At 36.0% G+C, this 27,626-nt stretch overlaps 1 protein-coding gene and 3 long non-coding RNA genes across 17 annotated transcripts in view; 3 read left to right on the forward strand and 1 right to left on the reverse strand.

The window, feature by feature from the left end:
- Window positions 1-27,626, reverse strand: part of LOC107218639 (multidrug resistance protein homolog 49) — a 99,144-nt gene that overhangs the window by 38,093 nt on the left and 33,425 nt on the right. For 2 of the 14 annotated variants that reach the window (XR_001525574.2, XM_015656571.2), the window contains exon 1: window positions 8,616-8,983. The exons of 2 other annotated variants lie outside the window; for them this stretch is intronic. The gene's annotated coding sequence lies outside the window, so the exon portion shown is untranslated. Of the gene's footprint in view, window positions 1-8,615; window positions 8,984-10,312; window positions 10,517-10,617; window positions 10,802-22,391; window positions 22,888-27,626 lie in introns of those variants that run through there. 10 more of the 14 variants (XM_046738136.1, XM_046738087.1, XM_046738151.1 and 7 more) reach the window with 8 other exon arrangements.
- Window positions 4,809-8,618, forward strand: LOC124294151. Its single transcript, XR_006904041.1, has 3 exons — window positions 4,809-5,282; window positions 7,368-7,468; window positions 8,237-8,618. It is a non-coding gene; the product is annotated as an uncharacterized LOC124294151 (long non-coding RNA).
- Window positions 22,881-27,626, forward strand: part of LOC124294150 — a 35,494-nt gene continuing 30,748 nt past the window's right edge. The window contains exon 1 of the long non-coding RNA XR_006904038.1: window positions 22,881-22,982. This is a non-coding gene — a long non-coding RNA (uncharacterized LOC124294150). The remainder of the gene's footprint in view (window positions 22,983-27,626) is intronic.
- LOC124294143 lies at window positions 23,620-26,939 on the forward strand. The gene is made up of 3 exons (XR_006904031.1): window positions 23,620-25,040; window positions 25,314-25,502; window positions 25,859-26,939. It is a non-coding gene; the product is annotated as an uncharacterized LOC124294143 (long non-coding RNA).

Genomic DNA, 27,626 nt, shown 5'->3' on the forward strand with positions numbered 1-27,626 from the left:
TAAGACTTGACGTTCTACAGGGAGACAAACACGACTAAGAAATCCTGGGTAACATTTTTTTTTTCGATCTAGCTGATACTCCCATCACGACGTAGGAAGTGAAATTCGCATTCTCGTAGAATGACGTCAAAATTTAATGGGAGTTTTATCGGCCTTTGATGACCATTGGCCAGTTAATTTTTGATTACAGGCAATATAAGTCGGATTTGTCGTTACTCTACACGAAACATATTTCAACTCTAGTCTTTCAGTCACTTTTGTGTAACCTGTGAAGAATAAATGGATAACAGGTGTATATTATCCAATTACGTTTGTGAATATTAACAATTTTTACGAACAATCGCATTTAGTGATGTGCGTATCAGATTGGTCGTCGCAAGAAACATTGCTTGGACATATTACAATTTGACTATATAATTTGTATATTTTATAAATAATCGTATTTGTGGGTAGTACTATTTTATTTTGGTTTTCAAACAATACTAACACGCTAGCAATAACAATATTTTATTTCGCTAAACCAGCAGTCGAGATGCTGTGGACATGCTGTTAAAATCATTCGCATAAATCTTATAAGTTTCATCAATCATACAATATTCATGAACTTTTATCACCACCCCGTAAAACCGTGTAGAAAGGCACAAGGGTGACAAGTGATGAACGGACGGATGAGATTAGGGTGAAAAAGTGAAAAAAACGTGTATCACTGCGGTGGGAACAAAGTGACGGTGTGCTCAGACAACTCAGAGAACAGAGGTGATGAATTTTTTTGAAGATGTTTGCAAGTCGTTGGAAAAAATCGAAAGTAAATTACACTTAGTTTTATGTTTAACGAAACAAAAGCCGTCAGTCTTAACAATTTCTGGCTTTGTGAAATTATTCAGGCACCGCTATATTTGTAGCATAGTTTTCAGGGTGTCTCATCAACAACATCAAAGAGGTTAGTGAAATGTTGATAAACAAACCGCAGAGTGAAGGTTTTGCTTGACTTGAATGAAACCGTACTCGATTATTTTATTTATTTATTTTTTTTAACATATTAAGAAGAATTGATTTTCGATTACTGGAATAAATGCTGCGAAAACAAAATTTTTCACAGCCATGTATCAAAGCAATTGCGAATGAGAAAAAAATAAATATGAGATATATAAGTCAGTTAAGCTGATCAGATCCGTAGCTTTTATACCACTCGTGAAACGTGACTGAGATTTTTCGGAGGAGTCGTGAATCTCTTTCAGATTGACTGGGGAAAAGTCGCAAAGAAAATGCGTTACGGAAATAGATGAGAAACACCTCTGATCATTGCTTTTTTCTAACAAGTTTATATGTTACTAGGCCTTCATCTGAACTAAAAAGGAAATTTTAGTACAAATGACGGCTTTTCCCGATACGAATGAGTGATTGTATTTGAACGCGTGAATTGGCGGTAAATTTTAAGGCTGGATCTGCAAGTGGCATTGTTTTCGCATTTAGATAACGTAGGAAAAAAAATACGTACTCAAAAACATCAGTGTAATAGAAAATTTGATAGAGCTGAGTGAGAAACAGCTGTTCACAGATATTTGTGTAGAAGTGGCTGAGTTGTCCTTGAATTTAATCACTTAATACCAAGTTTTCGGCTGAGCAAGTAGCAAAGGGTAGAAGTTCATAGAGAAACGAGGGGAAGTGACAACCTAATTACGCCACCGCACATAGCACATGAAACGTCAACTTCTACTTTCACGTTTACAAGACAAATACCTTATAAGTTTTTTTTATTATTACGGGGAGTTTTCTATACCTCGTGGAATGTACGTAGAAAGTTTTCTCGGTTTAACTAAATGTGACTTAACGTTTAATCGTAAGCCATAACGGGGAGCTGCTTCTCAGAAATAGAACGATTAAACATATTTTACAACAGAATGTGATGTTACAAAACATAATACTGAATAAGTTCAAAGAAAGAAAAGGTAAAGGAATAGAATCCAATAGTATTTTGACTTACATTCAGATACGTAAAAAACCGGCATCAGTGCCGAAAAATAAGAAAATTCACAACGAAGAACAAAGAAAGGTCAAAATGAGATCTGGGTTGTCACCTACAAAGAATGATTCCGGTATTGATGGATTTGAATGTAATTTTTGATTTCAACTGTTTTTCGTAGATGGTGATTCAGCTCTCAATTTGACCTCTGTTTGTTCTTCGACGCAAATTTTCTTATTTTTCGCCACTGAAGCCGGTTTTACGTGTCCGAATGTAAGTCAAAATATTGTAACGTTTTGGACGTTACGTTAATAAAATATGGATCCGCGAGTTTACTTATTATCAAATCAAAAGAAATCAAGAGCGTGAATAAAATATCGTGAAAAATGCTTTTAATGCAAGATATGTGTTTCTTGTTTAAAGTCTGAAACAAGACTGTTTTTACAATAAAGTTTGTTTGGCGCAGCAACCTTATTCTTTTTAAAGACATAAGAGGTTTATAAACGTCTTTTATCTATGCTGACTACTAGATCATTAAAGAGGGGGCAAAACGGGTGATTTCACCCTTTATAACAATATCATTAGATTCTATCCCCTTACCTTTTTTAACTTTCAATTTATTCAGTATTATGTTTTATAACATCACATTCTGCTGTAATATATATGTATATAATTTTTTTCAATAAATGGTTCTATTCCCGAGAAGCCCCCCCCCCCCCCCATTAGAGCCGAAACGTCAACGCACATTTGAGTTTTCTTCTTTTTGACCCGACGACACCGAGAAAAATTTCTACTTGTAAGTTTCGTTGGCTGGAATTTTCACAAGTTGGGTTTTTCCATTGAGAAACTTAGTTCCTTTTGTTTCCACCGCACCAGTATGCCAGTAAAGTAACAATTTCGTACACATCCTCGTACAAACATGGTTCAGCATGTTTTTCAAGATTTACTTTTGTTCGACTCTTCTGTCAATTCACGTTCAATCCTATCAGTGGGTTCGTTTACTACACTGCCGTTGCTTCCGATATTTAAATGCAGAATATATTCGGATTCTGGTTATTTATGTTTTCATCCTATCGTACTGCAAACATAACATAAAGTACTATCAGAATCTGAAGTTTTCTCGGTCCTGTGGGAGCTTGATTGCTATCTCTGTAAAGTGAAGTATGTGATCCGAATGTCCTTTGAAGTGATCAATCAAAAACGGTTGGGTATTTTCCACGCGGAAGATTCCCAAGAAGTTTTTTACGCGAGCGTTACGTATAGATCCTAATACATCAAAGGCGAAAATTATACCTTGTGATTATCTTTCCTTTCGCTCGAAATCAACGCTATTTGAGGATCGTATATATAATTGAATTTATCTCGCTGTGAGGTTTTTTATACTAAAAAGACATCAGAAATGAGAGCGAGGTGGATATTATATTCTTGAGACCGGCTTACCGGAGTAAGTAACTTTGGCTATTGATTCATTTTTCAAGTGTTTCATATTCTAGGATGTGGTCCTATCCAAACCATGTATATCGGTTAAATATCTGTCACAACATTATTAAATTAGTCATCTTGGAAGCAGAGTTGAAATTTCGAATTTGAAGAGTTCCGAAAACGCCAAATTTTGAATTTTTTGCTAGCGAAACTTAAAGTAAAGAAATCAAACTTTGATGAAACATCAAAATTTCGAATAGACCGAAACCCGAGACTCAAAGTTCTGAAAGTGCAAAGTTCCGAAAATGAGAAAATTTTTAAATCTGAAACATCGAAATTCCGAATGATCGAAGATTTTCAGTTCTGTGAATTTCTGGCTTGGTGAAAGTTTACCACTTGGATCTTTCTTTGTTTTAGATTTTCGGTTTTCCTAATTTTTTACACCCATTCGTTGAGTAAACTATGCTGTGTGAGGATATTTTAATTTTCGGAATTTTGCTCTATCGAAACTTCATATTTCGGAATTCTGCTCTATCGCAACTTCAATTTTCGGTATCTTGCATTTTGGAATTTTGAGCCGTCAGGTTTCCGACCATTAGAAACTTTAATCTTTCTAAAAGTTTGATTTCTTTACTTCAAGTTTCTCCACCAAATAATTCGGAGTTAGTTCTTTTCGGAATTTTTCAAACTCATAACTTCAGCCCCGCCCCATCGCTACGATTCACCACTTACAGAACGATTTTGAGGGAATTACAAAAATACAGTTAAAAGCGCTCATTTCCCACGAGCTGTGACTACTGAAATTTGAAATCCCCTCGATAGACGCCATCGCCAGATCACAGTATTAACGTGCGTGTTATTTTTGTCGTATTGAAAGATTTCCCTGACGCGTGTTACATGCCAGTCTTGAGCAGTACCTAATGAGCGTCATGGTATTGGATTGGAAAATCTAAATTTAGAATTTTTCGACACGGACGAGGTTAGAATCGAAATACGGCGGTCTTCGTAATGACTTATGAAAACAGCTCTTATTGGGTTAACCGCATTACAGCAATGTAAAAAAAGTTGTCGCAATTGTTTTTTTTTTTTTGCAATTCCCTGTTACATTTTCCGTCATTAGATTTTCAGGCGTGTGAAATCATCATGACTCAGAACTACATCAACTTGGAATATACAGAACATTTTTCTGATTGATTGTCATAGGGATTTCTATTAGTCTAAATCTTACACGATAGTAAAACGCTAATACGGTTAACGAGATCAATAAATTTTTATAATCATACAAAGAATTGTTTACAGTGACGGTTGAGAAAACGTCATTCCGACTGACTGTGTCAAAATCCCATTCATAGAGCAATTTCAAAAATATCATGCAAATTGGATAATGCATAAGATACTCAGCAATATTCTTTAAAAAAAAAAGGAACTCAAGATCTTTGAAATCATCGAAGGCAGTCGATTTATCGGTGATAATGAGTGATAATCAATTTGAATTATTAATTTCGAACCAACGGTTGAATTTTTGCATTTTTTAATATCAAGGTTGAGTTTCTAGGAACGAACAAGCATATCAGATTTTAAAAAAATATGTAAGTGCCTGATTGACCCTCAGGGTACGGACTGGGTTAGAAAAAACCAAAGCGAATTTTGAAAGTAGCGCCATTTTGGATGAAGTCGATGGTGGGGTCTGGACCTGGAGGGGGGAAAATCTCTGAGGTCCTAACAGTCGGAGTCAGTTGGCAGCGTCAGTCTGCCATTGTTATTCAAGTCAAACACTTTGGAAAATTATAGTCGGGTCGTTCACACCCAGTCCGTACGAAACGTCACAAAATCCAACACTTGTGAAAATTAAAATTTGTCCGAAACGATCTGTTTTCAGTTGAAAAAGTGATCAAAAGTAAAATATCAGTGTTACACAGAAACGCTGCAATTTGTCTCCCATTTCGCTTGACCGCAAAACATTTTATAAATGTTTAAGATGTGATAAGCCGATGTGCAAAAAACATCGATATTAAGTTTTTCATTTACTGAAATTCACGATTTTTTATGGTTTCTGTACGATTTAAGTTTATTTTGTAATATTCACATGTTCTAATCCCTCTTTATAATTTCACTTGAATCACGGAAAATTTGACGATGATTTGATAAAAAAAAAAAAAAAACTGTTTAACCAATTGATGTTGTTTATTCACGCTATACTCATCAATATCATCTATAACAAGTACTTTCTGCATTATCGAACATTATTTTTACGAGATTTATGATGAATTCATTGGATAACTTTTTTTCACTACACCAAAAACCGCTTACTTTCGTACCTCGATGAGAGTGTATTTTTTGAGTAAATTGAGAAACAAATAATACTTATCCAAAGTACAACTTTTTAGCTTTCCTACGCAATTTCTTAAATATCGATACCTTTTTTTCATAAAAATATCAACTTTTGAAGAAAAGAAGAATTTTCAAAGAAGTTTCTGCAGTGCTGTTTATATTTTCAACTATAACGTTTATCAATAAAAAAAATATCACAAATCTGGTAAAACCATCGTATTTCAAAGAAAATTTCCGGTAGATTGTAAGAAAAAACAATGTTTCAATTCATGAATTACAACGCAATACAGCTGATAGTCAGATTGAAGTGAAACTCAGAGTCGAACGAAAATTTTTGCAATATCTTTGTTTGATTTTGTTTTTTGTAATCAATTTCTTCAACTCACGTAACTTTCCGACATAATCATTTTTCTCGCTTTTGTTGACGATTGTTTTGACACACGCGCAACTGGATCGTTCGAATCTACGAAATTAGAGAAATCCGTTAGTCAGTAACGGAAAAATTAATCAAATTAGTTGATCTGATATAACACAAATCTTGTCCACATTGACAAGAAATTTAGTCTTATCTGAGAACATTTATTACTTGAACTGTAGAAATTGACGTTACGATGTTGAAAAAGATTGAATGACATGTTGTCCAAGATTTAAAAAACAAATTTCTGAATAAAATCTCTCCGTAGCCACGACCTTGATATTGATGAAGAAACTTAGTCCAACATGATGTTCAATTCGATGGCAGTATAATTGTGTCAAATCGGTCAATTTCTCCTGTTACTAACGTTCAAATTTTCCTCCCAAACATGTACACTTGGATACTTCAACTTTGTGTCAGAAAGAAAAGAGAAAGAAAGAAAGAAATAATGAAGATGTGCAGAAGCTGAGCTCGTCATCAGTTTCTCGTACACAAAATAGGCGGTTTCTTTCTAAAATTGAAAGCTATAACTTGCCAAATCTCGGGAGACGTGGCAGTCCACAAGTAAACCTAGACCAGCATCACCTTTTTTTTCCAGCCCCTCCCAAGTGTTTCATAAAACTTTTTCCTCTCTCCCTTTTCGTTTTCGACATATTCGCTTGGGGCAATAAATTAAATCACCCTGCAGACTTTACACGATGCTGGAGTTATTTAGAGTTTGAATAAATTTTCATCGGCTCGTCCGGCGTCCGGAAAATTAATTTAAAATGAATTAAAATAAACCTGGTGATCGTCAAAAATTTCAACTACAATATTCAACTCACCCTACAGAAGATGACATATTTTCGCCGATAGCATTTCAGCATCGGACCAATTACATGCGTAAAAAAGGCAAAATTCAAAAAATATTACGTAAAATGCTGCTGCGTGGTTAAAAATTGTCACCACTTTCACTTGAAATTGGTATGGATTGTACATGCCAATACAGTGTTGTTTATTAATACATTTTTAATGAATATTGTGTCAGCAAAGAGGGTTAAAAAAAAAAAACCTGCATCCGTAATGGATGACGAACACGAATTTCTGAAAATTTCGTATTTTACAAACGATATTCAATCCAATAATACATTGATAACTGCAAAGATTGCGAAAATCTATGTATCTTACTGATTGATGCAAAAAATATATACTTGTTGGAGGAAGGTATGATATTCAAAGAAACTTCAATAATTACAGGATTTGGTATGATTTGGATGGAATCGATTTCGGGGTCCATAGAAATCTAATTGGAGCCTAAATAATGATCTCTTTGAGACGTGCACTGCAATTTGATTCAAGTAGGTATAAACAATGGACTTTCGCATTATTATCTGGGGGGCCGAAACTAATACCAACCGACCAGGGATTCATTAATATTCAAAGAAAACTCGGCATTATCACTATCACATCCTATGTTTTCTGTAATTTATGAAATTTTGGCAAATTTTTTTAGCCTTCCTGACCGGCTTTCGAAACAAAAAATGTATGTACTGAGTTAAATTCGGTTTTTTTATACCGACATCCGTTTTCTTGCGCATCCTCTATCTATGGAAGCGTTCTACTGAAGGGAAAAAAATCGTCAAAATACGTTTTTCTGTACAAAGAGCAACCTTTAATTTGGAATCTCAAAAGATGTTTTCACTCATAAGTACGCCGGAAAAATGGTTCCAAATTTTAAGGAATCATCCTAGTGTAAGATTCTCAACAAAAATAGACACCTTTTTTTCAGTTTTTGTAAGTAGACAATTTGTATGAAAATTTAGATGCGTTTTTCTCGAAACGTGGTTTTTCAAAACGGTGCAAAGAAGGAGTTTCCAAGCTGTACGTCTCAAATTTGAACACAATATTCTTCATCCCATTCTTTATTTTACTATGGAAGCTTTTTTCAAATCTTCATATTTTTTTTTTTTAACGAAACTGTCGACCAAACAGACTATAGTCGATATCGTTTTTTCAGACCACTGCCATTTTGTCGATTTTCACAAAAAAGAAAAGAAAACAATAACTCCATAGCAAGATACCGGCTTTCCTACAAATTAATAAACTTTCTACAAATTTTGTTTCAGAAACATTTACGGCCACAATCGTGTAGGTACACCGTGAGGACTCCTTTTTTCGAAGACGTTTTCAATCGTTAAAAAAATGTGAAAAAAAAACAGACGTTTAAAAATTTATCTTCCGTTCTTCACGAGTGCTTCGAATTGACGTGAAAAATCAGACTGATTAGCGTATTTTAACTATCGAAAAAGAAGTCGCGAATATCAACTATTCTCCGATCCGTACACTAGAACGATCCCTTAATAATATCTTTATTCTATAACTATCGATCTTGCAGCAATTACTTTATCGGAATACCCAGAATCGAATGATGCGATTCGTTGATGTTGTATAACATTTATCGGAAATAGCATCTGATCAGCGTGGCCTAATTTATGAAAATCCTACCGTTTACTGCTTCCAATCAATGTCCCAAATATGCCTGATTTCGGATGAGATGGTTTTCGGTGCGATAGCGAGGCCCTTCATAAGTTTCCTTCGCAAGTAACACTTTCAGGGGTCCACTGTCAGGTGATCTATGCACTGTCACTGTTATCTGTTTTTCGTAGAGTGTGAAATTTCACAGATGAGTGTAATCTTTAAGAAATTATAAAATTAACCGAATCGATAACACGTTTACGAAAATTAACGTTTACTCCATCTTGAAAACTATAACACCGGACTATGTGGAATAATTTTTCACTCCCGCACTTATTGTCTCTTTAACAAACACTCAGCGCCACTAGATTCCATCATTCAGGTGAAAATTGATAACACTAAAAATAAGTGACTTAGGTATAATATTCATTCAGTGAAGTTGGTATTGCAATTTTTATTCACAATCTTTTTAATATTCATTCAAAATCAGATTTCAGAAAATATACTCAGCGAGCCTGAAAATTTCTTACGTGAATGATGGAAGCGAGGATTCAATATGAGTTATTCGATTCGAATGATTTTCAGCAATTTCTTGCGCTTTGAGGACAGATTTGACCATGTTAGACTACATAAATTCATTTTTGAAGAGTCAATTTCGGTACAATTCAAAGATGAAAATTAACTCCATAAAATCGGACATGGATAAAACTGTGACCTTCAGTTTCAACCCTTAATTTGACGTGTACAAGTATTGGAAAATTAAAACTAGATTTAAAATCATGGTTAATCCTGATAAGTCGCAGATAACGTTACTCTGTCAAATAACTATTCAAAACTTGCAATATCACTGCAATACTATTGTTCCGTCATCAATAACGAGCTTCAAAAGCCTTACCGGGAGTTTAATGATTAGGAGTTATAGGTGACCTACTCTTAGGCAGGTTCAAATTTTTATGAGACCATAAGTGATAAGTATTTCGTAGCAATACGGGGGCGAATGAAAAAAACCATGGCGAAGGAACTGACTCAAGATGGTGGGATAAACTTTTTCGTAATAATGATAGACTGAATGTAATCAAACTGCATGGACATCTGTAGGACACGTTGAACATTTGAAAAAATAGATAATGCGTCAAATTCAATTCTGTTACATTAATAAAAAAAAAAATTGAGTATGAACTTCTGAATACAGATATATTTTCGAAACTATTTGTAAGATTTCATCACGAATGTCAGTTCGTGCTCTCACAGCTTCAACAGCCGCTTTCACGAATTGATTGGATCTTACTATTACACGCAACATCTCAGAGTTTTGTTTTTTTCCTACTTCGACCTGATCATAAATCAAAAATTTCATCTAAACTTTCGTCATAAATCGTGGTGAGACTACTTGTAAAAAATTATTCTTTCGCGCATGACGATAATTCGAATCAGTTTTATCTGGCCAACTAATAATTCTTCCTCAAAGATGTAACGCAATCATTCTCAAGTCAATATTGCAGACAGAGCGCACAATTAATACCACAAGGGTATCCCCTCCCCGTCCTCCCCCCCCCCCCCCCCCAAATCATCCCTACTCCCCGACGGAGCTTGCGATCCTAGCGCCATTTTGGTCTACCGTCAATGACCTTGACCCCGTACGGACCGCGACACGAGTGGACATTATCATCGAGTTCCGAGGATGAAAAATCTGGTAATTCATAGCGCAGATCGTGTGCACGTATCACCTTTGTCCGATGATTTGTTCTCCTTTGCGGGCACGTATGTGTACAGATCTATACGTATACACTTTACTCTGTAGAAATCTGCACGGTCGAAAAGGGGTTTTATATTTTCGCGTACCGTAGAGCTTTGCGGCGCTCGACCGACTGACGCCACGACGTCCCGACGTCCAGACTCTTACGCAACTACCCTCTTCCCCTCTTCGTCTAAGAACGACGCATTGCGTCCACGAGGAGAACGTCCATCCCCAGATCTGAATGCGGTGGTATCTGGTGCCAGCTACGACACCGTCGGACCAGACGATATTTACCTTTAGTCACGTGTCGAAGACGTCGCGGATTCGTTAACGGCCGGCCGACGAAGATGCGCGCTGTGTGGACGTTTCTTAAATTTCAACTCAACGTGAGACTGTAGCATTCAGACTCGACGATGTGAGCCGGAGTAGACGTGTATTTTTGAAACGCGGCCTAGACTTCCGTGTACAGACAAATTGTTACCCTGCACTGAGAAAGAGTGACGCCAAAGATGTTGTGGCGACCCCCACGTCGCGCGGGTGTCTAGAGCGCAAGCTTGGCTCGGTGCATTTGGGTTATGTTTAGCTTCTTGCGAAGTGCGATCAATCTGCGATTCCATTTAGTGAGTATTATAGGTATGCAACGATGAGCGCAGGGACGGTGCAGACGCGCAATTAATTTCTTCGTCCGAGACGCTTCGAGGTGACGCAACGATCTAACCGTTACCTACTGACCACCGAATCGGGGCGGGGTTGAAGTTACGATGTCGAAAAGTTCCGAAAACGCCTGATTCCGAATTATTTCGTGGCGAAGGTTTAAGTAAGGAAATTGAAATTCTTCAAAACAACAAAGTTTTTAATGGTCGGAAATCCGACGGCTTGAAGTTACAAAATGCAAGATTCCAAAAATTCCGTAGCTTAGTTTAATCAACGAGTGGATGTTATGAATCAGAAACACCGAAAATCAGAATTATCAGGATTCCGAACGTAAAAATATCGAAAAGACGAATCGAAGAAAGATCAAAGCGGTGAAATTTCACCAAGCCAGAAATTCACAGAACTGAAAATCTCGGATTATTCCGAATATCGATGTTTCAGATTTTTAACTTTTCTCATTTTCGCACTTCCGGAACTTTGGCTAGTCGGATTTATGCCCTTTTGGCATTTTTTCCTTTCGGAATTCCAAACTTTCGCAACTTTGGACTTTCGAGACTTTGATCGTCGGGATTCGGACCATTCGAAACTTTGATGTGTCGTTGAAGTTTGATTTTTTCACTTTAAGCTTTCTGTAAATGAATCAATAAGTAAATAGGGTCGACTTAAATTTTACGAAGCACTCCATAACGCGAATGATGGAAAGCTTTTAGAGATCCAAATGTTGAGGGAAAAAGAATTAGCTCGTTTTTTGACGTACACTACACATTTCAGTGTGGCGTATATTTTTGAGAAACAGTGAATCCATACGTGATAAAATTTTAAAAATCTGTGGAATAGGTGAAAGTACAATGATATTTTTAAAGTTTGGATTTCCTGTAGAACTGGTGGAATGCAAAGTACATATTACGATTTTTGAATCTTAACTCTCCAGAGATTGTTCGTTGATCTTAGTCAAATAATATTCATCGTAGTCCATTTTTTCCCAAGTGAATATGGCATAGGTACATTTAAAAAAAAAAAAATCTAAGTACAAGAACAATTTCGAACCCTAAGTTAATAACAAAAGACTGTTAGCCGCAATCATGTGCGATTGGCATTCACTGATCTGGTATTTATACGACTCCAAGATACGGAGGATTATAATGTACTTTGATTTGAGTAGATACCATTTCTTTTTACTAAGTACCTTGTAGTCTTTTTTTTTGACACGCTATCCTAACCTCGGTCTTCAGTCTATTACACTCAAAGCAGAACGCTTGGCTTCAATTTATAATCCGACGTATCAACAGTCGTGCTTTACGAAGTGCTAGGAATTCGGAGACTGATAGGTAAGCTCAAGCGTAAGTAAACTATGTTGATCTTTGATCTTTTGACTTGTGAAAGTGATACCAAATTGTAAATTGTGAACATTAAGCGATAATAAAACTGACTAGCGAAAACGTTTCACTCGCAAAAAAATTCATCATTAGCAAAGCTTGGCCTGTGAGGTAAACGAATTTGGCTTGAAATGAATTTCTTACTATATAGTTTTCTGCATCTGTGTTTCTGCGTTTCACATATATTACCCTGCTTTTCCTATCAGTGTATTTTTTAGTCTAGAAGTTCCTCTCTATAATGTTGACTTTCCGTGAGGATGATATCTCCTCAAAATGTGTAGTTGACGATGATCAATTTTGGACCACCTTCTTGCGTCAGTATTAAATTTGTTCACGTGAAAATTGAGAAATTATACTTATAATATTTATATATTGCTGTTACTACATGTATTTTTCATTTAAAACAGATGTATTTTCATTGTTTCCAAGTTTTTCATTTTCCAAATTCGATGATTTCACAACTTCACATCGTTTTGAATTTGAAAAAATGCTGTGATATTATTTTCCCTTTAACAGGTACATTTGTATAGCATAGTGGATCAACGTTATATGTATACATATAAGGCATTTCACCCCCAACCGACCTACGTCTGACCCTCACAATCGGCGATTTTCTTTATTTTTAAGTATGGTGTGGAGTGTATAAAAAACACATCTTTTACCAAGTTTCAGATTTTTTGAACCACAGGTTTGATTTTACTGCTCCCAGAAACCCGAAAACGCAATTATCTAATCGAAAACTCCGATCGATTGGCTTTAAATATTTCTCATAAATCTCTTTGTCAAAAAAAAACGACAATTTTCAGACCAAAATGGACGCGAGCCAGATTTTGATTTAGAAATTACAGGCGAAACAAATAGTTAAAAAAAAAATACGAAAAATCGAAGTAAATGTAAGTTCCAGAAATTAAAATTTGTATTATATTCGTAGAAATAGTTTTTAAAACTATATTATCCTACGAATAGTATCTCATAATACATTCAATTTACTTTCAACTTTAGAACTAGTTTCCAAACAAAAAGGTCATTGTCAGAATCGTTCTAAACAAGTGAAAAACCATTTTCTTTGATTTCAGACTGAGAAACCAATTGGAGTAAACATCTGAAGCAGTCCTCTTTGTAATATTACACAGGTCGTATGACCTTGATTGAATACACTGGTACCGAACGAAGGGATTGTGACAGTCTCAAAAGTGCGCAGAGGAGGAGCCAGGACGGAACAATTAAAGGGGTGCCCTGATCGATTTCGACGATGTCCTTGTATCTCAAACGCGAAAAAGGTTTAGCAACCTAATTCTATACACAATTCTGAACAAAAATACTCCAATTTCATTCTAAGTTGACGCAGAAATAAAAAAAAAATTGGCACGGATTCTAGAAATTCGCAACAGTAAATTCGTAGTATTCATGCCATTTCTTTATTTCCGCATCAAATGAAAATATTTTCAAAAGGTATTCCAGGTTATTCCACAAGTATCCCTCCAGTTAATGTTCGATTCTTGGCTTGCACATCTCTCACCCACACACACACACACACACGCTACTAAATTGGCACTGGATTCTGGAGTTTACTTCAGCATGTCGCTTTCGCGGGTTGTTCACTGACTGACTAAGACCTGTCGTTCGGCAAAAGGCAGGGGTTGCTTGAAAGCCCCCCTCCCCGTGTCCCCTTTTCTTCTCCCGGTCCGACATTCTGTAGGCAATATTTGTATCAACATACGAAAATAAGTACGGTATTACAAACTGATGAAATGCCTTGGTAAATATAACGATTCTAATGTGATCTATAAGGAATTCTTCCGGGGTTAGACGTACAAACAAAGCAGCAGTTACAATTTCTCACCCGACAATCGACTTCGTGCACATAATTATGTTGATTTCACTTGAACAATACAATCACATGTGACCAAAAACTTGGCCCTGATACTATTGTTATTATCCATTTTATCTGGACGTTTTTATTCGACATTTTTCTTTTTTTTTTATGCGCAATGAAATATCGTAATAATATAGAAAATCCGTGACTAATAGTCAAAATATTTAAATCAAGGGGAACTTTGAAACACCGTATAATCATAATGCCAAGAATAAAAGATCTAGTACAGTAAAATTGTTGAAACTTTGTATAATCCTCGCAAAATGTATTTGCTGATTAGGAGACTTCAACTCGTTACAATAAAATTCAGTGGCTGTATGGCACAAATATTTTCATTCAAGATCGGTCTGTGAATCAACTTTAACGTCACGTGATACTTCTACTCTTACCGACCGAGCAAACTCACACCTTATCGGCCGTGCACCCAGACGGTGGTCAGAGCATTTTTTATTTACGAAATTATTGTAATTGTTAGTTCTCGTCTAGTGACCTCAATATTGCATGAAAACAGACTCACGATGGCTCATTTACTTCTCATTCTTTCCAGAATTGTGTAAAGTATCTTAGCTCTGCATTTTTTGTCCCCCGAAATGCGGGAAATGTGGGAATAGTAGCACGTATCAAAAAACAACAAATTTTTTTCACAATTTTTCCGATATGAGTAACTTTCTGAATTCCGCTAAAAAAATATGATGCACCGTCGAAATTTTAACCCTTTCCGTTCCTTCGTTTATTTAATATGGGAAGAAAAGGGGTGAGTTTGCTCGATCGGTAAGGGTAGGAGTAATACATGTACTTCACAGCACCGAACGGAAATGACAAAGAAACACGATAGTGCAATCATCGTGTCCATGTAAACTACAGTTTGCATTGACCGATACTTTGAGTTTGATTGACTGTGAGCAGGTATTGCTGTGGTGGGCCAGCAGCTTTGTATTGAATAAATGGCAATCAGTGCTGCAGCCAACTCGTCTGGTACACATTGAATGTTGGGTGCTGTGGCAGCCGGTGGAAGCTTTCAAAATTTAATCCACCTGCATTGTATCCTCTTCGACCTCTGCTCATTTGTTAAAACTTATACAGGTTTGAAAATTCACAAAGCACCGTAGCGATTTTTGAATGATTATTTGACATTCCTGAATGGATATTTTGAAAATAGTGCGAACAGAACTTGACAGTTATAAAAATCCCTCTCTTGTGTAGGCCTAATCGAGAACACGTCAGTGAAACTATAATTTTTGATTTTCTTGAGAATTGACCTCTGAAGCTTCATAAATCAAGTGGTTTTCACCCGTTTTCATTCAATCATGTTCCATATAACTCGGGATGTTACTTGGAATAACGTAAAAAAGTAGTGTTTTTTAAAAAGCTCCGTGCAGTACAATGTTTATCATGACAATTACAAAATAGTTCATAGTTATCGGTGGAACGTACGAAAAAAAATTTCTATCCGAAAAGTCAGCGTCAAATTATTCCAATAATTTGCAATCAACCATTGGTTTACAATTAAAAAAATTTATGTGAAAGTTGTCTATTATTACTAAGATGTGAACAGTTCTGAACTCTTTCTTAGATGCTTTTTTATTGACAACGTGAACTACAACGTATAAAATAGTTAGATATAAAAATAACACATTCTTTTCTCTGCAATTTTCTGAGGTTGTGTTATTTATTATAGTTGCTCTAGGAGATGCCGTACGATAGATTTATTAATACCATTTGAATAGCGTTTTAATTCCAAGTAACTAGACGAACAAGAAAGCTTAGCATTTTCGTAACATTCTTAGTACTTAATATCTCAGTTCATATCGTTAATTAAATTTTAAATCTACATGAGAATCTTCGAGGTGGCCTAGTCAATGACGCAGGACTTCAAGATGGTTACCTTGCATCTATTTTAAGCGCGTTTAAGTATTTCAGTGACTCGCTATTTTTGAACGCAGACGGAGCTATAACCTAGCATGCACTCGCAAGTCTTGCGCAACTTATCCAATCAGTTGACCGAATATGTAAAACGATTAAGCATTCATTAAATGAGTAGTACGATCGGTAGTTTTTTAATAATTAACCGTTTATTTAATTTTGTAGAAGTAGTTATAAGAACGTAGGCCGATCGTAACTTTGTACATGCCTACTTTCAACATATATAGACTAAAATTTATCATTGGTACCTTTGAAGTCATGATAGTCAAATACTGTAGGTTTCTCTAACCAGTCAAAGATACAATTGATTGAAACAAGGAAATACATTTGTGAAAAAAAATCATACATGTGTGCACATAAGGTTGGTTCTTACCTAGGGTTGTGACGAATTTTTTTCGCACCACTCCCCAAATCGACTACAAATATCGCAAAAACAACTCCCTGATTTTTTCAGTTTATTTTTTTCTTGGGCAATTTTCAAGCGAAAATGCTAATCACACGGAAATTTATCAAGTTTTTTGACGCCTTTACGGTAGAATACCTACGTATTCAGGTTTACGCGCTTCTAGACCCTAGCCTTGGACATGATACTGAAGTTTGACATGAAGTACCGATGACCTCTGTACACTAAAAAGATTCACCCTTTCCTGCATTCTTTTGTTGAAAACTGAAAGCCTTCTTCGAAGCACTAGCTAAGATAGTACATTAAAATTAACGGTGGAGTAGGTAAGAAAATGTTGTAAAAAAAATATACATGTTCAATGTTTCGCGATGTGTGACAACATTGCAAGGATTCCTTGAGGATCAACGGTCGCCGGTAAGTAGGCAACCGATGTTCATCTAATACGTATTAAGGACTTATTGTTAGTCAATCACGAATATATTTTCAATGCAGGTACATATCAAAAAGCTATCGACCGAGTTCAGATGCTACAAACCAAAAGTCTATGCATATATCACAGATTCTGATGTATTTTCAAAAGAAGAGTCATGCGCCAGCATGGAAAAATACAGCCAGAAAGCAATAAAGGATCCTACGATGGTTCCTACGCTTGGGAAAGAAGAGAGTGAAACCAATTTTGAGGTTCTAATGAAATAATTATTTTTCGGTCCATTGAGTTTTTCATTCTTGATACTTTCGATAAGGACAGAGACCAATTCCACCAGTTTACAGATGATACCGGAGACAAATTTTAACGATTAAAATTACCTGGTGACAATGGAAATATTGAGAGGAGTTTGACTTTAGTTCACCAGAGATGTAACTCTCAACGAATACATACATTTGCATGAATGACATTACCCTTAGATAGCGTGTGAATTTCTGCGTCCACCCAATGTTTGGATTAAGTGATGAAATCACGCAAGTTTTCGAAATATGCCTATGTCTTCTATAAATAAGTTATTAGGGTGAGAACTTATAAAACGGTTGAAGGACAATGCTGTGATAGTTTGAATTTTGCGCCCTCCAAGAAATTCTCAAAACCAGTTTCAGCAGAGGTGGGGTACAAAAATGCGAAAGACCAATAAGTCGACGAGACGAAATCCCGAAAGTCAATCTACCGACAGTTGTTTAACCTTAGAATACGTGTCAATCCAACAAGTCGTTATCCCCGCGGTATTCTAAGGTTAGATTCGACGGTCATGGGTTATGTTATGTTTATTGAGATTGAGTTTGTTTCGCGCTCGGCCGACTATGGCGCTGTAGGTTTCCCTGTGTTGCCAACATAACTGTCTAGTGTAAAAAATTAGCCGTCTCAGATTCATTGTCCCCAAGTGTACATTCATTTTAAGCTTGTACTTGTTTCAAAGATCGATCTGTCGGAACCTTCTGACACGTCTTACAGTGGCGAAAAGCGTTATTACACGAAAGCCGAATGCATATGGATACCTGACGAAAGTAGTTTCAATGCTCGTTGAAAGTCAAATTATCTTATAGGTAATTCAATGTTTCGTTTAGAATTTTTTTAAAATATTTTTTCACAAAAATTCATGCATGAAAATTCTTTTCTCTACAGTTATTAAGTAATAATGATTTTGAGAGCAGTTTACAGTGAAATCCTGCTACAATCTTTCGAATTGTGGAAAACTATACAAAAGAAAAAAAAATTCTATAGAGAATTTCATTGAAATAATTACAGTATTCGACTCTAAAAATCAAAAATATCATTGTGAACGGACAAACAGCTTCGGTAATTCCTGCGAATACCAACGTACCCGCATAATTGTCAGAAAAATGTAGATAGGAATATTTAATCCTGACATTGAACAATTCGGCGAGTTCTATTCTCTGTGACGTCATGGACAGTGTTTGTTTACAGATATTAGGCATAAGGAAGGATCATGAGTCCTAATCTATGAATAGCTTGGGAGAATCTAAAATAACAGTCAATCAGTAAATACAAAACTTTCATAACAACAAAACAAAACATTGGATACACATTATTTCAATCATTGTTTATAGACTTTGAGACATTCGGCAGTTTTCTTGATCCAGAAGAGAATCCTTAAAAAAGTGTAACTGATTTGAGGATAAATTCTCAACCAGATATCGGCAATGACATTTACAACTGTGAGAAAATGCCCACCAAAACATTTGTTTAAAACAACAAAATTATGCAGTTGTACGCTTCGTAAATTTCTCTCTAAATCAACTGTGTATTAAAATTTCTGTTCTCTGGAAAGGCAAATAGTCGTTATAATATTTGCAAGTAAAGTCGGGTCGGCAATAAAGTCAGAAATGAATTACTATGTATTCAGCGAAACTGAGATTTAGAATAATGCAATGCGATTTGTACCCTGATTCCTTATAAGTTATTCAGATTCACTAAGAAGAGCTCCGGCAAAATGTGTCGAGTAACATAAAATTATACATACGTAGGTGTATTAGGTAGAAAAAATATTCGATACACGTAAAATTTACTAATTAACCATTAACATACGGTTTTACGTATGTTATCGAGAGCACAAATTTGTCTGTCTGCAAGGCATTCTCACAATGCACTCCGGAACATGAAATTGTCGATAAATTTTTCGTTTTCTTCGTGAATTAGGCATCTATTTTTTGATCGCTCGCGATCTCTAGATCCAGTTTTACGAATACTAGTTAAAGTTATGCCTTGATTGAGTTTAAATAGCGTGAGTAGAAATTCAGCAATAAATTCAATCGATAGATAATTTCAACCCAAGTTAGTGAAAAAAACCGAAATAAAAGTAATTTCATTGCGTATCTTCCAAAGTACATACTTGTACTGAACTTGGAAGTAAATTATCCGTGTAGGTAACAAATGACGTAAGTACCGAAGATATTGCACTAGAGTGTGCGTCTGTTTGTATCACTGTATCGTGCATCCTTGCTCAATATTGACTCCGCTGCCAAATATTTGACGCAACCATCTACCGTTGTGTTCACGCCCGATGCTTTTCTTGTCCAACGTATAACTCTTGGACGCGGTCAAATTCAATTAAACAAGATGAACCTCAAGAAATGGCTGATATCAGGTTGTCCGAATTCCAATAGGCACTGTTTCGGTAAAATAGCGAAGTCTAGTTCAAATCAAATATTATCTCTCACTCATCACCTTCTGATTTCAAACGCTATTTGGAATCGTCCTATCTATGCATATCATCAGCTATGTATTTTCTCACAACAGTTGTCGTTCTGATCTACCGGGATAAAGTTCGCATCTCCTTCAAATCGAGTACTTTGTATCATTGTTTTAGAAACCAATATCTTTCTTATTTATCATCGCGCTTCACTCACTTATTTTTGTTGTCACCAAATCACGGATCTACCGCAAAGAATTTCTCATACCGAAAGTCTTTTAAACCAATTACATAATGATCAACTGTCTTAGAAATATTTACCAAATATTACGTAACTGTTAGTTGAAAGCTCCGGTAGTTTGACGAATAATTCATACTTCACATAATGGAGATTTAGAAAAGTGAGTTATAAAAACAAAAATCAATTTCTTATTTATAATTCAGAATACAGTAGTGAAGTGATTTTATATAATATTCTACATAGTACATATTTCATATATTCTGAGTATTCTGAGTAAAAAAAACCTGTTTCACACCTACATCCCCTACGCCATTCATAACTTGAAAGGGTATTCTAGTCCGTAACTTTTGAAAAATTTAATTTTCTTTTGTTCTCATCATTTTAAAAATAGTACAAGAATTCCAGAATATATTGGCGATACTCACGAAATTTGCTAGCGCTTTATTTCGTTCCAATTCGTTGTAGGGAAGTTGAATAATAACAAAAACTAATAAAGGTCGCGCCTGAAAGTATGCAATCTAGCTCTCATCCACGTAACACAAAATGCTAACCTGCCCGGCTGAGATTGCCTACTACACTATTACATGCAATCGTTTCCTTGTTTGTACTTATTTTCAAAATTTGTATTGATCGGAGTGAGATCTCCTTTCTAACATTAACATTGATGCCATTTCTATTTCTTACCTTGTCAAGAAAATGTTGATGTGTCTACATATGTTTGTGAACCGTTCGAGTCAAATAGGATAAGCGAACTTAACATAAACCTGTGATTCGTCATTATGATGATGCAAGATAAATTATGTACCAAGTGAGGATTTAACAGGTAGCATCACCCTAATTTCGAGAAAATATTAACTTTACTCAATTTATATAGATAAGTCCATGATTAGAAGTAACTTTTTGTCTCAATAAATGCATACAGCTGGGATTCTGCGTAGTTTGTTTGATTTTTTTTTTTTTTTTGAATGGGAACTGTTTTGCATTCCTACTCAGGACTAGTTCAATAATATGCACGTATGTATTCAAAGCTATAAGTGCGGTGTAAAAGATGCGAAAATCTTCCAATGAAAGGTTTTTACAGTAAAGATTAATAATTATTTTACATATTCGTGTCTCATCTGAGATATTGACCGACGTGATGACCCTGGTTAACATTGAATTGATGCAGACAATCAAACGTGGCATGGATCTGTTAAAAATGAATGCCACAAAGACTTGACATCTCGCTTGATATCTTGATCTATTTGAAATAATAAATCTCTGTGTAAGAGTGGCCTAAGGCGTTCATTCCCGAATTAATTGAGAACAATCCGTTAAAATAGAATATGTGACGGTATTTTTGATGACTTTAACAAATATCTAGATCCCAGTACGAGAGGGGATCGTTTTTACAGAAAGTAAAGCCTAATTTACTCTAGCTTTTGGGGTGATGTGGGCACTTCCGGTATTTTTATCTCCGCGGGTCATAAAAGGGAACACATTCCTAAGAAACTATTCGAATGCCGGAAGAAACTGGAGAGAAAAGTAGAGCGATAGAAGAAAAACTTACTGCGTCGCAAGAGTTTCAGTTTGGATGAAGGCCTCATATTCGAGAGTAAGAAAATTTCTGTAAGAACTAGGTGCTAACCTGTGACATTCTTTTCAGAAAAGAGACAGAGTTTGAAGAAAAAAAAAACCAGTGGGCAAATCATAACTTAAATTCGCGTGTGTATGTGGTCATGGATTCAGAGACGGGTGATTTCTTGGAGAAGTCGGTTACGTTGGCAATGTTGATTTATGATTTTTGTGGTATAGAAGACAACTATTTGTCTGGCAAAATACTTTCGACCTCTGAAAAACTACACACTCGCAGACCTTGACTTGCCGCGAAGTGAGAGTTTTCAAGTAGACGCAGGCCACGAATTTGAGAATTGATAGTAGAAGTTTGTTATTCATTTATTGTTGAGTAGATAAATATGTTAGCAAAACCTGCGTTTGAACGCTGGCGGGGACCCGCGTCAAATCTATTTCACAAATTTGAATAATTGAAATTATGCAAAATTTTTCACAATTGACTAGAGTTCAATTAATATCTATCGTTATTCGTTCATTTCATTTCATAATGTTATCGTTTGAAATTGTAATGAGGTTAGGTAGTCATTGGCTCATTGTTACATCTAAATTCTGTAAAATTTTGTTTCAATTTAGTGACACAGTTGCTTTCGCAAAAACAAATGTAGTTACAAGTTACGAATTGATAAGGAATTCACTGTTCGTTGGACTCAGATCTTAAGGGGCACACCTAGTGTAAAATTTTTAAAAAATCAATTTTTTTTTCATATTTCGATAGGTTATACCTTTAAAAATAACATACTCAAATTTTAAATCGATATCTCAAATAGTTTTTGAGTTACAGCCATTTAAAGTGCAACCGCTCGGCAGTTACATAGTTGCATTAGCATACGGGACGTACCTGAGATATTGTTCGGAGTCTACCGTCTCTTCCAACCACTACAATACGATTGCGGTTTCTATTGCAGGTTTTAAAGTTACAGCCATTTAAAGAGCAACCGCTCGGCAGTTACATAGTTGCATTACCATACGGGACGTACCTGAGGTATTGTTCGGAATCTACCGTCTCTTTAAACCACGATAATACGATTGCGGTTTCTATTGCAGGCTTTCAGGTATACAGTAATAAATGAAACGTTACTCAAATATATAAAATAAGTAATAAAAAAGCTAAGGTCGACACATCATAAAAAGTATAGAAGAGTTTCCAGCTGTGCAGCTGGCGGTCTGTGAATTGACTGAGCAACCAGAAATGCCAGCTTGTGGGCGTATTGACAGGGTGCCGGCACCCTGACAGTACCGCTCCAGTTGTAGTACATGTGAGTCATTTTGTAAGTTAGACGTTGGAGTTTGTCAGCATCGAGTCCTAAATTGTCCGAAATGACGCTGGAGGAAGTCGGTGAAACAGACCCCTGTCTCACAGATTGAGGAACTATGAAGAAGTCATATTTCTCGGGGTTGGTGATTACGTCGTCCACCACTGTTCCCGGCGGTGGGTTTCTTTTCTGCGCGAAAAGACGAGTCTTAATCCGTTTGGTAACTATGATGAACGCCAACTTAAATTCTTGTTCTCCATAGACTTGCGCCAGACGGTCTTTCAGCTGCACAACCTCGTGCTCGTAGACGTAGGGCACTTGGCCTTCGCCGACTCCATCACGATAAATAACAATTTATTATAGAATCTTGGTGATCGGTCAATTAAGTAAACGTATTTTAGTTAACGTTTCGACCCGGATATGGGCCCTCCTCGGAACGATTTATTTATTTAACTGTCAAGAATAAGAAAAAATTTTTTTTTAATACTAGAAGTACAATCAGACATTAAATATTGTAGATGTAATACTCTTAGGGCTGTTATATATTATTGGTTAGTGAGAACAATTTGATGAATTGAAAAAATACGTTTACTTAATTGACCGATCACCAAGATTCTATAATAGATTATATACGAGGTCGAGAATTCATACTCATCGGCATAAATAAAAATTCTCTGTGGCAGTGCGTTGTTCCTCGCCCGGTACGCATGTAGAGCCTTGCAAATGTTCGTCGACAGAGTGTCGGACAACTCCTCGCCGTTTGAATGATGGCTGATAGCACTGAACTATTGGCTGAAAGTATAGTAATCTTTTTAATAGTATAATAAAATTTTTCCTTCACTACCACGTCACGTATTTTCGTAGTCAGATACATTTAGTTTTATCGTGACCGTTGTATCGAGCACTTCGTAAGTTAGCACGTTTTATTTTACTGCAAATGAGTGAACAATCTCCGTATTTAAATAAAAAAAGAACTCACGATGTTCCCAGACAACGATAAATAGCAAAAAAACGCAAGTTTACCGGAAACCGACATACATTTGAGCAATCTACTGCGTACATCAGTACGTCCGCAAAGAAACTATTACAGAATAATGACGATAATGTTGTGATTGACCCATCTCATGGATATCGTATTTTACAGTTTGTCTCAGTTTTTAGTGCAATTAGGAATTTAGTGATGTGCAAAACTTGTCAAAAAGAAATTACTCTTAATCAAGCAAGTCCAAGAGGCCTAGGGTTTGAAATAGCTGTCACTTGTGAATGTGGTAATTCGTACATCAATTCTGGACCAATGATCGATAACGCATTTGAAATGAATAGACATCTTGTGGCTGTGATGCGTCTTTTGGGCGTCGGAATAAACAGGATAAATCTTTTTTGTGGATTAATGGATCTAGCATGCAAATTTTATAATCAAACTTTTGCTGGATGTTTCACAAATTTATGGACTGCAGCCGAAACCGTTTGTAAACTTAGTATGCAACAAGCTGTAAATGAAGGAAAAGAGCTTACATCAAAGAAAGAAAACTCAGAGAAAAATTTGACCGTTAGCGGCGACGGTGCCTGGAAAAAACGTGGTCATACTTCCCGTTTTGGAGTAGTTACGCTGGAAGGAAAATACAGCAAGAAAATTCTTGGTTCATATGTGAAGTCTACATACTGTCAGAGTTGTGTTTTTTGGAAGAAAAAAAAAGAGAGCGATCCTGAAGCTTACGAAGAATGATTATCAATACACGAAGAAGAATGTAATATTAATCGTGAGGGATCTGCCTCGAAAATGGAAGTAGATAGTGTAAAAGACGTGTTTGGTCGTTCGTTTAGTGAATATGGCGTAAAATATTTTCGCTACATTGGTGATGGTGATAGTGCCACTGATAAAGGATTAATAGATTTGAATCCTTATGATATTCCTGTTGAAAAATTAGAATGCTACTTGCATGTGAAAAAAAGAATAGGAACACGATGCCGAAATTTAAAGAAAACCAATAACAAGTTAGGAGGAAGAAGTAAAACATCGCAAAAGTTAACTGTAAATTTAATAAATCAAATACCAAAATATTACGGTTTGGCAATTATGAGAAATCAGAATAATGTAGACGAAATGTATAAAGCAATCTGGGCTACGTTTCATCATTTGTGTTCAACTGATAAAAAACCAAACCATGACAATTGTCCAGAAGGCGCAGAGAGTTTGTGCGCTTATCGCCGCGCGGAAGCTGAAGGAATGATGAGTAAGTTTAAGCACGATTAACTCACACTGGATCCAGAAGTTAAAGAAGCTCTAAAACCTATTTATGAAGACTTATCTCGACATGAATTGCTTGATAGATGTAAGGGTAGTAATACTCGAAACAATATTGAAAGCTACAACGGTTTACTTTGGCACTTTTCACCAAAGCACCTTCACAACGGCCTTAAAACTATCGAATGATCAAATAATTTTGCAACTTCGATATTTAATGACGGTTATTCATCAATTTTGAAGATATTTAATGTAATGGGAGTCATAGTTGGACCTGCAGCAAGAGATTATGCGGCTCTTAAGGACGAGACGAGACTACGAATCGCTAATCATCGCCAACAGGCTTCTTCAAAGAGGGTCGATCATCTCGAAAAAGAGCTTCTTCAGCTCAACAAGCACTTTTTGAAGGAGAGGAAAGTAAATTATATGGGCCTGGAATAGCAGATTAGCTGTAAGTATGATTTTAATCTATTTATAACAGTGAAAACGATCATTTTATCATTAAATGCGTTTTTCTCGAAACAGCATTTTCCGAATTTGCTGCAGTGATTACTCGGAGACAAATGATCCGATCACTATCAAATTTTTTCTACATGTTCTGTATACAGTTTCCCATACAATGACCTACCAGTTTTTTGATCTGATCAAAAATCGAATTTTGGCAGGCCAAAAACGACCAAAATTTTGGGTAAAGTTCAACTTTTTTTTTAAAAACGCCGCCATTTTGTCAATTTTTGATTTTTTTTCGACCGTAGGTCATTGTACGGACAATATCTTCTAGTTTAAGAAGAATTTTTTTTTTTTTAGGTTTCATCCACGGAGAAGGTCGGAATCACTGCAGCAGTGGAGGACCTTTTTTTTAGCGCCGTCGGAGATCGCGTGTAACTCGAAAAATGTTTGATTTTTTTCTTCAAAAATTTTACTGTGTATTCTTAAAGTATGCATAAATATACCCTGAAAATTTTAAAATAATTGATACGGTAGTTTTTTTTCTTTTTATTCTCAAAAATCGCCTTTCTTAGGCTGTCACACCAGGTGTGCCCCTTAAAGATAGGGTTGCCGATCGGGGCAGAATCTACGCTGTTAGAAAAATACCCTCCGCCTGGCGATCGTTTCAGAAGAGCACTCCAAAGAAAGACTTCAAAAACTGCACTTTTTCGATATTGCCCAATTTTATAGTTTCAAACCTATATGGAATACGATGCAGTTGTTGACTTTCGTCAATTTTCAAAAATTATATCGAGACAACCTGGCGAAGAATTTCGACCGGCAACGAATCGAGCGGCAATATAAGTGCAGCCCCTTGGTGACAAAAGAGGCCCGTAAATCACGCAAAGAGCTGAAATGGATGGTCAAAATGACTATTACGAAGAAGCTGAAGGACTATTATATATTGCTGGAATAGCTGACTGGTCAGTAAGTCGCAGATTCATGCGTGTTTCCCTCGCTGAAACTTTAAACGTGATTATCTCGAAACTCTTTTTCAGTGACTTGAAAATCGGTGTACACGATTACTGAAAAACCATTTTACCGATCGAGCTTAAATTTGGCAGACGTTTTCATGACACTTATGTCCAATCGATGAATTTAATACCGTCTAAAAATTATCAAAATAAACTTATCAAATGGAAAAAAATTTTTTTTTGGCTGGATCGGTTTGAAATTTTTCCTGAAAAAATCAACTTTTTTATTTTAAGGCTTCCCCTTCAGCCAAATATCATTTTTTTCCCTATATTATTGCTTGAATAACTGACCACACGTATATACTAATTAATATTTTTGCGAAGACTGTTTTAGATAATCTTACAAGGTACTTACTTGTTTTATCTCCGCGATTTTACACTTTTTTTTAGCTACGAAAAAGTTTCGAAAATTATAAATAATGTAATAAAAAGTATTTATGACCCTGAAAAGATCTTTTCTTACCCTCCAAAAAAATATCATGAAAATCGGGTGAGTTTTTGCGTTCTATAGGGAGTTCCCTCTTTAAGCGCATGCGCCAGTGTCGTTTTACCGCACTGTTCAGAAATGAGTCACCTTACGCACGTTCCACAGGTTTCAAGAATTCAATTCTCCACGCATGAATTGAGAAAAACATGTGTATAAAATATTCATCAAATTACTCTACCGTTCCTGTTCATAAATTACCGAAGCAATCCACATATAGGCTGAAAAATTTCTTTGGAGAGGCGACACGTTTGACAATGTGTTATTTTTCCGAAAGTTATGCACATACCCGTTTATTGGCACAATAATTCTTCAATTTTCGTAACTCTTTTATTGCAGTAATAACCAGTCCACGTTGTACCCAATCGTCAGTTGTATCAGAATGTTGAGGGAAGGATCAAAAACAAGAGCATAGTCGCAATAAAGAATGAAGATTGCAGGCAAAAGCAGAAACGGTCTCTGAATGCAAAAAGCTCGTAACAGAACGATATTGAACTGCTACAGAGTTTGATATATCCAATAGAATCAAGTTATTGTCTCGGATGGTTGAAACTTTATTGATACCCTAAAAGGTGATGACATGGAAAACTACAATGCTGCAGAATTTTCTGATGAAAGGCAAAAACAA

This window comes from Neodiprion lecontei, chromosome 1, assembly GCF_021901455.1.
Source record: "Neodiprion lecontei isolate iyNeoLeco1 chromosome 1, iyNeoLeco1.1, whole genome shotgun sequence".
Taxonomy (NCBI): domain Eukaryota; kingdom Metazoa; phylum Arthropoda; class Insecta; order Hymenoptera; family Diprionidae; genus Neodiprion; species Neodiprion lecontei.